At 46.4% G+C, this 15,117-nt stretch overlaps 1 protein-coding gene across 4 annotated transcripts in view; it reads right to left on the bottom strand.

The window, feature by feature from the left end:
- The window catches only part of LOC308463338 (testis-expressed protein 2-like), a 31,529-nt gene extending 17,483 nt beyond the window's left edge, over positions 1 to 14,046 (bottom strand). The window contains exons 1-2 of one of the 4 annotated variants that reach the window (XM_080981621.1): positions 13,288 to 14,046; positions 12,699 to 12,820 (exon numbers count right to left, since the gene is read on the bottom strand). The gene's annotated coding sequence lies outside the window, so the exon portion shown is untranslated. Of the gene's footprint in view, positions 1 to 2,711; positions 3,292 to 12,435; positions 13,084 to 13,287 lie in introns of those variants that run through there. The other 3 variants (XM_080981620.1, XR_013979559.1, XM_080981622.1) reach the window with 3 other exon arrangements.
- Between the last annotated feature and the right edge of the window lie 1,071 nt (positions 14,047 to 15,117).

Here is a 15,117-nt window from a genome sequence, read left to right as displayed (position 1 = left end):
GTTTGGGAAGTCGAATAGTCTTCCGGAACGGATTCTGTTCAACTTCCAAGGTACGACTGTAGTTGTAGTCCAAAATAGCTGGAGAGCAGCTGTTTGGAAAGGCTGTCCTGTCCTTGAAGTGCCCTCCCATAGGTGATACAGCAGGCAATAGTGGTGGAACACATTCGCTGTCTAATGAAAACACATCTCTGACAAGGCATCTCCAACAGATGCTTGTGGGTTTTTTTATTGCCTCTGGATCATGTTGCTGTTTTAAGGCATTTTTCGCTGATTTTATTGCTGCGTTATTTCCTTGCTATAAACCACTTTGAGATATTGTCTTGAAATGAAAAGCAGTTGAGAGATTATTTTAAATAAATAAAAATCATTGTCTGGACTACATACTTAGCTTCGTTTAGCATAATTTTCATGGCCTTTGTTTCTGCCTAAGAATGCTGGGAATTGTAATCTGGTGAAATGGTTCAAAGCATTATCTGTAGGAAATCCCAAACTTCCTCACCAACTCTCTGAGTGGAAGGCGGGGGAGGGGGGGGAAACAAAGCTGTGGTACAGATCTGCCTGTAAAGTGGAACTCCACAATCTTCCTCATTTTTGAAATGATAGGATTTTAAAATTCAACAACAGAGCAAGATGTGATGGCACTTCAGACACTATTCAGTGGCCTTTTTTCCCTTTAATCCCCTATCTGCATTATTTAATCAATGCATAAGAAGAAGAAAAAGAAGCCAGATTATCAAAATAAAACTTTTAGCCTTAAGGCATATTCAGGGTAGATTCCCTGAAAGTAATAGATTTAAGTCAGTTATGCCTATTTATTTCAATAGGTTTACTCCGATTATGACATCGTTTTAACTTTTTGTCTTTTGGGACCATTGATCTTTATAGTAACATCATATATATTGCCAGCATTTGGCTTTACTGGGAACATTTATTCCCATTTGTTTTGTTAAATAACCTAATGGAATCACAGTTTACCAAGCTGTGTTCGGGGTTGTCATCGGGTTTTCAGTTTTTTTTAATTATTATTTTTAGCTTTGTAAACTTGTATTTTTAACTGACTTTAGCTTTCAGCAAGAGTGACTCATGCATTGTCACATTAATCTTAAATCCCTCGGGGAGTTTTAAAAAGCAATGAATTAAAAATAGGTTGTGCTGCAAGGGAGATTCTCTCCTGAGAGTTCTATTGGTAAAAAGTTGTTTAAAAAATAATAATAGGTCAGGGATTCTGATGTTCTGACCTTTAGGAGTATTACCAGGGTTGTGTGTATGTTTGAGAGTCTACATTAGAATAAATACTGAATGTTTCCTGAGTGCAAAATTCATCGTCCTCGGAATCTCTGCTTCCATTAATTATTATTTTTTTTAATCAAGTTTCTATAGATCTCATCGTGGTTTCCCTTTTTTGCACATAAATTGGTTAACTTGGTGTAGAAATTGATAGGGTTTCCCCAGATGACAGATATATAGAGCATTCATCTGGATTGGCCTATGAGGTGCTTATATGTCTTCCCATTAAGGCACCCTCCCACCCATCCTATGCTTTCTAGTGCATTTCCTTGTCATTTTTCCAAACGGCAGAAAGCCTAATTCTTTTTTTTAAAGAGGTTTTGTTATGCTATGGCAACTGAGTATTTTAACCCACTTTATGATTACACTTCACCTCACCACTGTAACCCATATGTTGGCAACTTCAATCCTGGATTACTGCAATGCTCTCTACTTGGGCCTGCCCTTGGACCTGGTTCAGAAGCTGCAGCTGATGCAGAATGCAGTGGCATCTGGCTGACCCTGGCTGCCCATCTACTACAGTGGTACCTCAGGTTACAGATGCTTCAGGTTACAGATGCTTCAGGTTACAGATGCTTCAGGTTACAGACTACACTAACCCAGAAATAGTATCTCGGGTTAAGAACTTTGCATCAGGATGAGAACAGAAATCGCGCAGCAGCAGCAGGAGACCCCATTAGCTAAAGTGGTACCTCAGGTTAAGAACAGTTTCAGGTTAAGAACGGACCTTCAGAACAAATTAATTCTTAATCTGAGGTACCACTGTACTGAGCCAGGTTAAGAGTCCTTGTCTTAATTTGCAAAGCCCTGGACAACATAGGTCTAGGGTACAGTACATCAGTGACCACCTGAAGCCTTGTATTTCAGCTTGGTCACTGAGATAATCTGTAGGAGCATCTCTGATCATTCTCAGAACTGGGGAGGCTCATCTGACAACAAGAAGAAATCGAGCCTTTAGTGTCATCTGCCCAGTCCTGTGGAACACCCTGCCAATGGAGATTCAGCAGGTGTTTTCTGTTTCAACTTTTAAAGCCCTGCTGATAACTTTCCTATTCCACTATGCAGGCAATTAAGATGTATCCTTCTACAGCAGCTGGCTGATTTCTGATTTTTTGAATATATATTTTCATTGCATGGTTTTATGTACAATTGTTGTAAACTGCTCTGATTTTTTTTTTTATTAATAGCAGTATATCAATATTTTCTAATTAAAAAAATTGTGCAAGCCTAAATTACCTGGTATATCCTCTCAACAAAAAACCCCCCAGAATGAATGCTTAATAAAGACCGGATGTAGTCAAACCTCTGTGTAAACTCTGCACAAGCAAAGCTGGATGAAATGGTCAATTAACAGGTCACTTGGATGAGCTTCTGGATAGATGCCAATAAGCAATTAGGTGTGTGTGGAGGCTGGGGTAACTCACCCTCTGATATTTCACTGGGACAGGCTTTTCAATCCCCAGGATTGCTGCCCAGAGCACTTTCCCATCTATTGTTGTTGTTATTTGTATACTGCCCTATACCTGCAGGTCTCACAACATAAAATCAAAATATATAAACACAAAATACATAACAAAAACAAGAACAAGAACAACCCAGTACTTTGCCAGCACACAACAAGGAAAAGTTTGCTTCGCCTTCAGAACATTCTTTGCATTTACTCTCCCCTGATTTTCAAGCTGGAAGCCTGCTTGCTCCTTTATTTATTTCTGGCAAGCTCTTTAAAGCACTTTACTGGCATGAATTAATCAGAGGCTGCAATGCTGTTGCCCCAGCTGCCTTTCTCAGCCTGCGCATTGTAGGGCCTTCATGTTCCTTACATTTCCCCAATTCCTCTTCTTTATGAACAAAATGAACCTGAAATAATGTCTCCAGTCTATCTGGGGATCTATGAAGAGGCAACAGATGGGGAATGGCACCAGCAGAGTGTAGGTTTAGGAACACAAGAACACAAAAAGCTGCCTTATACCAACTCAGACCTTTGGTCCCTCTAACTCAGTACCACACTGACTGGCAGCAGCTCTGCAGGGTTTCAGACGAGTCTTTCCCATCCCAGCCCTACCTGGAGATGCCGCAAATCGAACACGGGAACTTTGTGTTGCAAAGCAGGTGCTCTGCTCTTCCCTCCCTCTCCCTGCAAACCAGTTTCAGTCAGTTTTGTTAGTCTATTTCCCTCGCAGCAAGAGAAATATAGTTTGATGAATCTGCAGCCCTGGCAATAGCATAGATATTTCTTGGCACTAATTGTTTTGTAATGAACAGAATGCCCACCAGCTGGCTGGCACAGAGATGGTGTAGCTCTTTTGACTATTGCTCACATTTGCATGCTCACAATGTATTTTTGACCCATTGCACCAGTCCATGTTAAGAAGAGAAGTCCCTCCAACAATACTGTAGGTGTGTAAGTTGCTTGTTATGAAAAAGGTTTGAGATGAGGGTTGGGATTGGAGAAATGGCTGCTGTGATGTCACAGGGGCACAAATGGCTCCCAAAGGTAAGGAGAGGTTGTAATATCCCCCTATATATGCCACAAAGAGAGGTGACATTTGGAGGGTCTGTCTCCCAAGTGAAAGATCCCATCCCCTTCAGCTCTCGGGGGGGGGGTAAAGAAAGTGCAAAACTATTGATCTGTCTCCAGCCTACATCTCACTCAGGGGGTCAGCATTTTCTCTGCTGTCAATCACTGAGTCCTGCCTTGAGTGGTTTCTGAGTATGCAAAAGGCAGTCCCCATTTCCTGAGAGGTTATTAACTTGCTGAAAGCACAATCAATAGCACAATAAAGATGATCCAGATTTAGAAAGCTCATTTTCTTGAGAAGGAACTTGGAGTACACAGCAATTTGTAGAAACCACTGAAAAAGACTGCCTGGGGGGAATTTAAAACTGTTTTTTTAGAAGGTTGCTTTAAAGTTTTAATTATATTAGTATTGATACCTTTGCTGCCCTGGGCTCCGTTGGAAGAGAGTGTTTGTTATAACAACAACTACAACAGGCTATTGTGGCAAGATGGGGAGGAAAATCAATTAGCGGAGGACAGCAGAGTCTCCCGGAGATGTTCTTGGTTGTAAATATTGCTGGTTTTGTAGATTTTGTAGCTAGATGTGTCTGTCCAGTTCTCTAATCTAAACCTGCTTGGTAGCAGATAAGGTCCTAGAATTCAACCTGCACCTTCCTGCGCCAGCTCCTAGGAAGGATGAGCCTCGTAAGTCCATATCTATCCCGCTCGCTTTAGAAATCCTTGCTCTTTAAAGTACAGAACATAGGACGGTGTCTTACAGTGAGTCAGACCTTTGGCCTACCAAGCTTAGTATGATCCACAATAACTTGAGGCGAATCTCCAGGACTTCAGAGGGGAGAAATTCCTAGCCCTATGTGGAGATGCCATCAGGGATTGAACCTGTGAGCCTTCTGCATGCAAAACAGATGCTCTACCACCGAGAGATGGCCCTTTCACCCAAACATTTAACATCCATCTAATAGCTCATTCAGGGCTGGGTTCAGGGTCAGTTCTAGGCCATGAGAAGCAATAAAAACAGAGCATTGTAATCACTGACGTTTCTCCCACAGCGTGTTGGATAGCATTAAATGTTGGAGAGCGTTCTATAGCATCACAATAGCTAATACCTGGCTAGGCAGAGGGGCAAGAGCTCTTGGGATAACAACAGGCTTAGGACCTATAAGGAGGATGGGGGAACATCAGACTCTCCAGGTTTCGTTGGACTCCAACTTGCATCAGCTTAATCATGGCCACCAGTCAAGGATAATGGGAGCTGAAAGGGCCCTATCCCTGGCCTAAAATGTAGCTGACAATCCATCTAATAGACTCCTGTCTGCCATTCCTGGCTTTTTGCTCTTTCTTGTTGCCTTGTAGGAAACAGGGAAAATGGCACTTCTGGGCGCTCTCATCCTCCTTCATGGCAATCTGGTGGTTTGGCTGCAAATTGTTCTCATCAAGTATAGCTTGTCCTGCCCCCTTTGAAGAGACGTATCAATTATAGAGTCAGGAATTCCCTTGTCTAATTATCTCTGATTTAGCATCCTCGCCAAAAGCTAATTGCTGCTGTTATTAGTTCTGCAGTTGAAATGCTTTCCTCAGCTGCAGGACTCAGGCCCTCATTCGCTCCTCGATTAAAGCCACACCCGCACTTCAAGCTAGCGTAACTGGCGAAACCTCTCCTCCCTATGGAATTCTGGGAGATGTAGTCTTGTGAAATAGCTTGGGGCACAATCCTGCCCTTGACCAGACCTACTGGAGAGGTCCTACAGCCCTAAATCTCATAGGAAATTCCTGGCTGACCTTCAAGGCTAGGGCAGAGAGAGAAGCACCCTGGGTCTTTAAGGCTTTCTGGGTTACTGCAAGATGCTCTACGTGGGGCTTCCCTTGCACTTGATCCAGAGGCTGCGGTCAGTGCCGAATGCTGCAGCATGATTGCTGACAGAAGTGAGGCCCTGCCAGCCTAACATGCCTGTGCTCAGAGATCTGCGCCGGCTGTCAATTTGCTACTTGGCCAAGTTTAAGGTCTTACATTTAGTATATAAAACCCTTAATGACTTGGGACCAGAGTTCACCTACAAGATTGGCTTACCCCATATATGCCTGTTCAGCCACTTTGATCGGTAGAACTGACCAGGGGCGGAGGAAGGGGGGCGGTTTGCCCGGGGTGTCATCACTGAGGGGGGGTGACATTCGGCATGCCACCCACCCACAACTTCCCAAGCCTACCCCGAGCCGTCGGGGGAGGGGGCGGAGATGCGCCACCTTGCTGGCGGCCTTCCTCCCTTCCCCCTTCATTTTGACAACTCGGGGGAGGCTTGGGAGTTGCGGGTGGGTGGCATGCCAATGCCACCCCTCCCCCGCTCCCAGGCTGCTTTCTGGGGTGGGAGGCCTCCCCTGAGCTGTCAAAAGGAAGAGGGAAGGGAGGAAGGCTGCTGGCAAAGCGGCACGGCTCCCTCCCTACTCCCCCCTGCCCAGGAAGCAGCTTGCCATGGGCGGCTCGCTCCACCCTCCATGGGCAGCTTGCTCCGCCCCCCTGGGACGCTCACCCCGCCCCCATGCCCCCGCCCCTGGGTGCATAGAATTTGTGCCGCTCCAGGTGCGGAAGCAGCTAGCTCAGCCTCTGGAACTGACATTGTCACAGGTGTGACATAATAACCGTTCTGCATTTGTAAGAATTCAATCTTTGAGTGTGGCAGCTCCTACACTTTGGAACTCCCTGCCTATTGATATCAAGAAGGCGCCTCTTCTCAGTGCCTGCTAAAAACATTTTTGTTAAGACAAGTCCAGGGCTTTTTTTCTGCCTAGAGCAAATCACCTTCCTCGCTTCGTATTTAACGTTTTGCTGTTCTTATCGCTTTCAAAGCTATTTCCTTCGGTCACGCTTGTTTGTATTCACAATTCTGAGTGGTCACATGTCAAAAGACAGCTAGTTACTGCATAGGTAAAGCTGGTATCAAGCAAATCAAGTTCATAAATTTGAATTAATTAAATAGTTTGAATTGGATTTTGAATCAATGTGCAATTCATTGTTACTGTTTTGAATATTCTTGTGGTATTATCTCCCTTAGTGGGTCATGCAGACTGCTATTCTGAATAATACTTTTTACAGGGCAGGGCACACTGGGGATGAGCTTATGGGAACAAGGGGGCAGTGGCTCCAAACAGTTTGGGAGCCATGGGTGTAGGCAATACTGAGCTGGAAGGACCAATGGTCTGACTCAGGAGAAGGCAGCTTCCTGTGTTCCAGGCTGTTGGGTGATACAAACAAATAGTCTGACCTGACATGAAGCTGTTTCACTGGGGTCTAATCTCTCAATTGTTGCAGAAGGTGTTGATGACAAGCATATCAAGCCCCACTTATGGAAGCTGAAATGCTCATAGCTCACCCAAGCTAAAAATAAAGGGTTGTACCAGCACCTTCTAAATCTCAATCTTCTCAGCCTTGAGCAATTTGCATAAAAGTGAAGAATTGCAAAGCTAAATGGAATTTAAAAACAACAACAGCTGGGCTTTAAAAGCTCCCCACCTCTGCTGGAGGAGTAAGCAAAGGCAGCCGAGGATGCTGCAGTTGCAAGGTCCTGCACTGCAGATCCAGCATTGAGCGGGGTTGGGATAGATGAACTCTGAGGTTCCTCTTCCAACTCTATGATTCTATGAAGTGAGAGTAGTATGGAATGTTGCCGGAGAACTCTGTGAATCTTGAGAGTTTGCAGTTGCAGGGATTTCCGTGCTGTTGCCAAGGGTTATTATGGGCAGTCCAGAAAAGGAAAAAATAAAATGAGCAAGGGGAAGGAGCGACTCTCGTACAAAGAAAGTCTGTGGCCAGTGCCGGATTTACGTATAAGCTAAACAAGCTATAGCTTAGGGCCCCACTCTCTTGGAGGCCCCCCCAAAAATTTAAAGGAAAAAAACCCCTGGATGTACATTTCCAAAATATAAGATAAGTTCAACAATTACTTCGATAAAATACATATTTTGTTATGTGCAAATGGCTTTAGATACCTGTTAGGTCCATAAATTACCATATAGCATAAATTCAACACAGAAAAACAGTGACAATTTGTTGTTGACAAAGGACAGCTGGACATATATAGGGCCCCATTACCTTCAGTAGCTTAGGGCCTCATCAAACCTGCCTGGTTGTGGCATTTGGGACTTTAGAGAAAAGGCAAGTAAGAGTTGGCACGATGGAAGGTTATAAAATTATGCATGTCATGGAGAAAGGGGATAGAGAAAAGTTTTTCTCCCTCTGTCTCCTAACAGTAGAACTCGTGGACATTCAATGAAACTGAATGTTGGATGTTTCAGGACCCATAAAAGAAAGCACTTCGTCATGTGGTGCAGAGTTAATCTATGGAACTCACTCCCACAGGAGGCAGGTATGGTCATTGACTTTGATGGCTTTCAAAGAGGCAGAAATGCTTCTGAATACCAGTTACTGGAACCTGCAGGAGGGCAGAGGGCTCTTGCACTTAGCTACTTCTTGTGGGATTTCCACAATGCGCATCGGGTTGGTGACTGTGAAAACAGGATACTGGACTAGATGGGCCACTGGCCTTTTTTATTTAAAGAGAAGCTAAAATCCTGCATCAAGAGACACGGGATTCTATATGACCTGAATGACAGCTATCGTAGCACAACTACATAAGCTATTTGCTCTCCGCTAATTATGAGGAAGGAACGCGGGTGGCGCTGTGGTCTAAACCACAGAGCCTAGGGCTTGCCAATCTGAAGGTCGGCAGTTCGAATCCCCGCGATGGGGTGAGCTCCCGTTGCTCAGTCCCTGCTCCTGCCCACCTAGCAGTTCAAAAGCACGTCAAGTGCAAGTAGGTAAATAGGCACCACTCTGGTGGGAAAGTAAACAGCGTTTCTGTGCGCTGCTGTGGTTCGCCAGAAGCGGCTTAGTCATGCTGGCCACATGACCTGGAAGCTGTCTGCAGACAAACACCAGCTCCCTCGGCCTATAGAATGAGATGAGCACGCAACCCCAGAGTCGTCCACAACTGGACCTAATGGTCAGAGGGTACCTTTACCTTTACCTTTATAAGGAACTGATCTCTGCACTGCCAACAAGCTTCCTCACCTTCTGATTTTTGCATGCCCATCCAGTTTCTCACTGGTTACTACCTGCCTGTTTCAAGTTTATCTCTGCCACAATAAGAACTAACAGCAGAAAGGAAGGAAGGAAGGATGGATGGATGGATGGATGGATGGAAGGAAGGAAGGAAAGCTGCAATCCAGGACCATTAATTCTTAGGCAGAAATCAAATTAGGTGCTTGCATGGTAGGAAAGTTACTTTCAAAGTCAGGTTTTTATTACAGAGATATCATCTCTGTGCATGAGACTTCGTAAAACAGAAGGAAATATTTCAAGCATAGGCAAAGTGCCTATTAAGCATTACTTTGATCTGTCCTACAAATATGGAATTAGGGGTCAGATTTGGGCAGGAGAGAGAAGGCACTGTCTGCATTTATTTATTTAAAGAACTTTCATCCTGCTCTTCAGCCAAAAATGGTTCTCAGAAAGATCAATAGTAACAGCACAGGCCCTGCTCTCAACCTTAGTCTAAAAAGATGTAGCAGAAAAGCAAAACAGATTGGGAGGAGGAGGAAATAAGTACAAGTTGATAATTTCTTATAAGAAAACATGAACTCCCAGTATTATTACTTAAAAAAAAAAAAAAAAAAGCCCAGGCAGTTTCTCGTTTTCAGACTGCAGCATTGGACAGAGATGTTGTTAAACAGAGTGATTTCAGATTTTAATGTACTGATCCCTCCAAAACAAAAAATGTCCCTCTAAGTCTAAGCATCCCCCATCATAGGTGAGGCAACAGCCATATCAAAGGCAGATGAATTTCCACCCCTTTTCCATCATAGGCTAGGAGGAAGCAGAGCTGTACATAAAGATAAGTTAATTTCTTTGGAAGCTTACAGGAAGGGGAGGGAAAAAATCTCATAAAATAAATCAGGGGACCTCAGCCTAGGGGGCCAAATGTGGCCCTCCAGACCTTTCTGTCTGGCCCTCAGGACTGTCCCAGGTTGCACCCTCTTTTGCACCCTCCTTGAGTGTTTTTGCCCAGCTAGCATGCTTTTCTTGAACTCTGATCATTCCTCTTTTGCTTGCCTAGATGGGGGGATACAGAGGTGGGTGGGTAGAAACTAGATTTCTGTACAAAGGGGGGGGAATGCATTTATGGCTCCACTCACCCCAGGTTGTTCAGAAAGGAATCCAGCCCACAGGCTGAAAAAGGCTCCCCACCCCCTTAAATAAATAAACATATAAAATAGGGTGTGGGAGGGTGGTGGTGCAGAAGAGCGGAGTCTGCAGCTATTATTAAAGAAGTTGACCCTCTTGATTCCTTGCAACCTCTCAGACTCTCTGGGATAATCTGTTGCTCTTTCCTTTCCTCAGCCGGATGCACAGACACCCAGCGAGGCAGAGGGGGAGGACTTCCTCACTCAAGAAATGTTCTCTAGGCACCTGCCACTGACAATAAATTCTGCTCTGCAAAGAAGGAGGGGGTGCGCTGCAGAAATCTATCCAGGATGAACGACTGACCTAATTTAAAATGGCAGCATCCAGAGGGGGACGGTGGCTTTGATCGACCTGCTTTGCCACACAGATCTCAAACCTCTGCCTTTGCTCGTCTCCTTTGGCCAACCTTGTTCTCTCAGTAGCCACCTAGAGAGATGAATCTTTAGCTGCGGGTCTGCCCTCAGATCTGAAAATGGGGTGTGTGTGTGTCAGGATTTACAGCCTTCATGTGGAAGCTGTTTGCAAAGCTGGGCTCATTGATCGTGGAGGGTTGGGGCTGCGGCTTCATGGCAGAACATCTGCCCTCCATGCAGAAGATCCCAGGTTCAATCCCAGGTATCTCCAGGTAGGAGACTCTGGTCTAAGACCCTGGAAGGCCTTTGCCAGCCAGTGTACACAAAACTGGGCTAGATGGACCAATGGTCTGATTCAGGACATGGCGACTTGCTGTGTTCCTATTTAAATCATCCCTTTATTCCAAATCACGAGGCCAGGAATATCAGTGGTGGAGTATCTGCCTCACAGGCAGAAGGACTCAGATTCAATTTCTGGTACAGTAATACCTCGGGCTACATACTCTTCAGGTTACATACTCTTCAGGTTACATACGCTTCAGGTTACAGACTCCGCTAACTCAGAAATAGTCCTTCAGGTCAAGAACTTTGCTTCAGGATGAGAACAGAAATTGTGCTCTGGCGGTGCGGCGGCAGCGGGAGGCCCCATTAGCTAAAGTGGTGCTTCAGGTTAAGAACGGACCTCCGGAACGAATTAAGTACTTAACCCGAGGTACCACTGTATCTCCAGGTAGGGCTGGGGAAGTTTCCTGCCTGAAACCTTGGAGAGCTGCTGCAAATCAGTGCAAACAATCTGCTGAGTAAGACAGACCAGTGGTCTTGGTGCAAAGCAACTTCCTAAAGGGCAAGGGCGTTGCACAGTGGCAGAGCACGTGCCTTGTATGCAAAAGGTCCCAGGTTCAATCCCGGACATCTCCCAAGTGAACCTGAGAATGCCCCCTGCCGAAAACCCTGGAGAGCTGCTGCCAGTCAAAGTGGATACTACAGAGCTAGATGGACCAATGGTTCAGCTCAGCTGCAGCATGATGTGGTGGAATTACTTGCCAGGCTCCTCTACCTTCCAAAAAAGTTGCTTAAGAATCACACATTTTGGGTTATTTGAGGCTTCCTAGTATCTTACAAGAAGAAGAAGAAGACGACTTTGTTGAGATATTACGTATCGTCCTCTGGCCATCAGATAGTTTGAACATAAAGACAAGTCGCAGTCCAGCATTTTGGCTGGTGGTGCTAGTCTTGGCCACTGAAAATGTAAAATAGAACAGCCTTCCCCCAAATTTACCTCCAATTGTTTTGGACCACAACTCCCATCAGCCCCCGATCAGCATACGATCATTCCCAATCACAGGCCAAACTGGAGTCCAAATTAGCTGGAGGGCACTACCAGGTTGACAAAGCCCAACACAGATCTTGTTAACACTTCATTATAAGCGGCACAGCATTTCATAATACAGCAGGAATGGGGCATTAAAAAAAATTTGTACATCTTGCTGGGTGATACTGGACGTCCCAATCCCGGTTCCCTTGTCAAGTATTGTACTGTATACAAGTGGGTGACTTACCTATAAGGCAAGACTTGGAAACTTGTGGCTCTCCAGGTGTTGATGGATCACAACTCCCATCATCCCTGACCACTAGCCATGCTGGCTGCTGGGAGTTGGAGTCCAGCAACATTCTGCAGGGCCCCAAGTTCCCCAGCTCTGCACTACAGTAAACAGCGGTTACCACAGCTCATTGGCTTCCTTGCAAATTGGCTACCACAGCTGACTGCAGCACTGAGGCCACAAGCAGAAAGGGCCAGGGGCCAAAATTATATGGACAGCCATTCCACGAAGCTCATCATAAAATAAATGTATTTTTTAAAACACACATATTCATAATTGCCAGGAGCACCCAAAACATGATTACTGTTCGTTTTGAATCCTTGATGCAATGAGGAAGAAAACAAGGTCTAGTCCTGCTTATCATTCTTTTCTGCCAAGTTTGAGAAGGGGTATCTCAGGGACCAAAGCCTCTCCCAGCTCTGAAGTCTCCATAAAACTCACCTGATCAGATTGGAAGGGTGCCAGCAAAGAGGGAGATCCAATGGTGCCAGCTCACTTGCTGGTTCCTCATTGGGAAAACAGCCTCTGCCGCACGCTGGCTCACAGGGAGAAATACTTTTTCATCCACCTTGTGCCTGTGGCACCTCTGATGTGCCAGGGTTCTTCACTGGCATCTTTCCCACTTCAGAATGCTGGCACCACCTGGGCTGAACTGCTTGAGCCAGTCTGGAGAGAAAACTAAAAAGGCTCCTTCTCCTCCTCACCTGGCTTCTGAGTCCTGGATGGCATTGGTGCGTCGAGAGCCAAATGCGGCGGGTATAGCAAACAACCTTGCAATGACGAGAGAGTGAAGACTGCAGGCAGGAGTCAGGGCAACAAACCTTTCCTGCAACGGAGACAAGACAGGTCAGGTCCAAGGCAGAGTCCTCCAGAGCTAGAGGGATTTGCCTCTCTTCTAGAAAGAGACCATTGTAAACCACTTGCAGGAAAAGGAAACTCTCAGATTCTCCCTTTCATACTCCACAACTTTTCGTTCTGTGGGATGAACACTGTACCTACCTGCCCAGTGCCCACCAATTTAGATATCTCGGCTAGATGCTCTTCAAATCGATCTCTCCTTACGTGAGATACGAACTGGGTACCTTCCTAGTGAATTCCACGTCTCTGTCTATAATCTAGACAGCCTGCATCCCTTGCTACACGTTCAGCTGCACAGCAATTAGTCCAGCAAAAAGTTATTTCCCTTCCGTATATTTTGCCTCCAGAGTGCACCCCCAAACCACAACCCTTGCTCTTAGCGTTCAGCACAAAAATAAAAGAACCTAAAATTGCCAGGGTCTCCATCAAGCTCACCTTTTTTGGGGGGAGGTGCCTTCCTCCTTATGCCTTCAGTGGCCCAAGATCTGGACTTTCCTGCTGCCCCTTGGGACCGGAACGTGGGTCACGGATAGTGATCCTTTTCACGCGGCCCCGCAGCTGCTAGTACAGGATTATCCATCTACCAGTCTGGACAGGAGCATCGCAGCTTGCGCGGCTGCCTGCTTGCATCACCACCTGATCTGATCCAGATTTAAGCTGAAGTGCAGCGGCTGAGGCCACCGCTACAGCCATCCTGGCCATGGCAGAAGCAGGGCTCTGAGGAGGGGGAGGGGAAGGGGGGGAAGAGCTGCAGGTTTGGCCCAGAGAGCAGAGTGCCAGGGATGGAGGAATGCGGGGAGCACAGCATCCTTAGCTCATTCTGGTGCTGATGCTGCTGCAGCCTCCCGCTGTGCGGTCCAATCACAGGGGGGGCAGGGGAGGGAAGGGATGCTTTTGAGAAACACGCCATGCCCAGCCTCGAGGAAGGGTGACAAATCCGCTTGACGGATGGAGGATACATAGCCACCACCGTGCTGCCAGCCTTTGCAATCTCTAGGACAGCAAAGGAGAGCACAGTGAGATGAAGGAATGCAATTTCACGGGAGCTGGGGGATAACATGAACAAAAACCTTGTTCTGATTTCTAGTAGCATCCTACAGATCCATTTGCCACTGGATCAAAGAGGCTAAAAATAGAATCCTTCTCTGCCCACCCCCCCTTCTCAAAAGCTCCCCCTCCACTGTATGCTGGAGCCCCATCGCCCCACCCCATCCTCCCACAGCCTATGATTGCACACAGAGGCACCGTATAGCAGAGCTGGCCAATCACAATTGTGGGGGTGTGGCTTCTTTCCCTTTCCCCTCTTCTTGCAATGAGGTGGGGGTCAGTTCAGGACAGGCCATGAGCATTCTCCTCTTGGCAATTCTGTCCTTGGGAAAACAAGAAACTGTGGAAACAGGGACCCCTTGCAAAATTTTCAGTTGCTGCTGCTGCTGTTCTAGGACGCAAAAACTAGAGCAGTTTTACTTGCCTTTTCTTCTTTACTTTACATAAGAAGAACCTGCTGGATCGGGCCAGTGGCATCTTGTTCTCACAGTGGCCAAGCAGATGCCCCCAAAGGGGAACCTGCAAGTGGGACCTATGGACAAGAACAACTCTTTCCTCCTGTGGTTTCAAGCAACTGGTAGTCAGAAGTACTGCTGTCTCTAACACTGGAGCAGAGCATAGTCATCATAGGTAGTCACCATCAATAACCTCTACAGTATTTTAAAACCATTCAAGTTGGAGACCTTCACTCTATTCTGGGGGAGAAAGTTCCATAGTTTCCTACACTATGTAGCCAAACACAAACCTTGTGATAAGCAGGAGATAACTGGGGAGAGTCCTGGGGGCCAGATGGAGAGTCCCTGGGGGCCTTAAGCTTCTCACCTTGCTTTAGGGGGAGGGTAAGGCACTGTGGGTTAAACCACAGAGCCTAGGGCTTGCCAATCAGAAGGTCAGCGGTTTGAATCCCCGTGATGGGTGAGGTCCCGTTGCTCGGTACCTGTTCCTGCCAACCTAGCAGTTCGAAAGCACGTCAAAGTGCAAGTAGATAAATAGGTACCGCTCCGGCGGGAAGGTAAATAGCGTTTCCGTGCGCTGCTCTGGTTCGCCAGAAGCGGCTTAGTCATGCTGGCCACATGACCCAGAAGCTGTACGCCAGCTCCCTCGGCCAATAAAGCGAGATGAGCGCCGCAACCCCAGAGTCGTCCGCGACTGGACCTAATGGTCAGGGGTCCCTTTACCTTTAAGGGCCATTCAGTGCTCCACCTCCAAAATGTCTGT

This window comes from Podarcis pityusensis, assembly GCF_964106645.2.
Source record: "Podarcis pityusensis genome assembly, chromosome: 14".
Taxonomy (NCBI): domain Eukaryota; kingdom Metazoa; phylum Chordata; class Lepidosauria; order Squamata; family Lacertidae; genus Podarcis; species Podarcis pityusensis.
The sequence above is the reverse complement of the archived record's forward strand: the minus strand, read 5'-3'. Positions and strand labels throughout refer to the sequence as shown.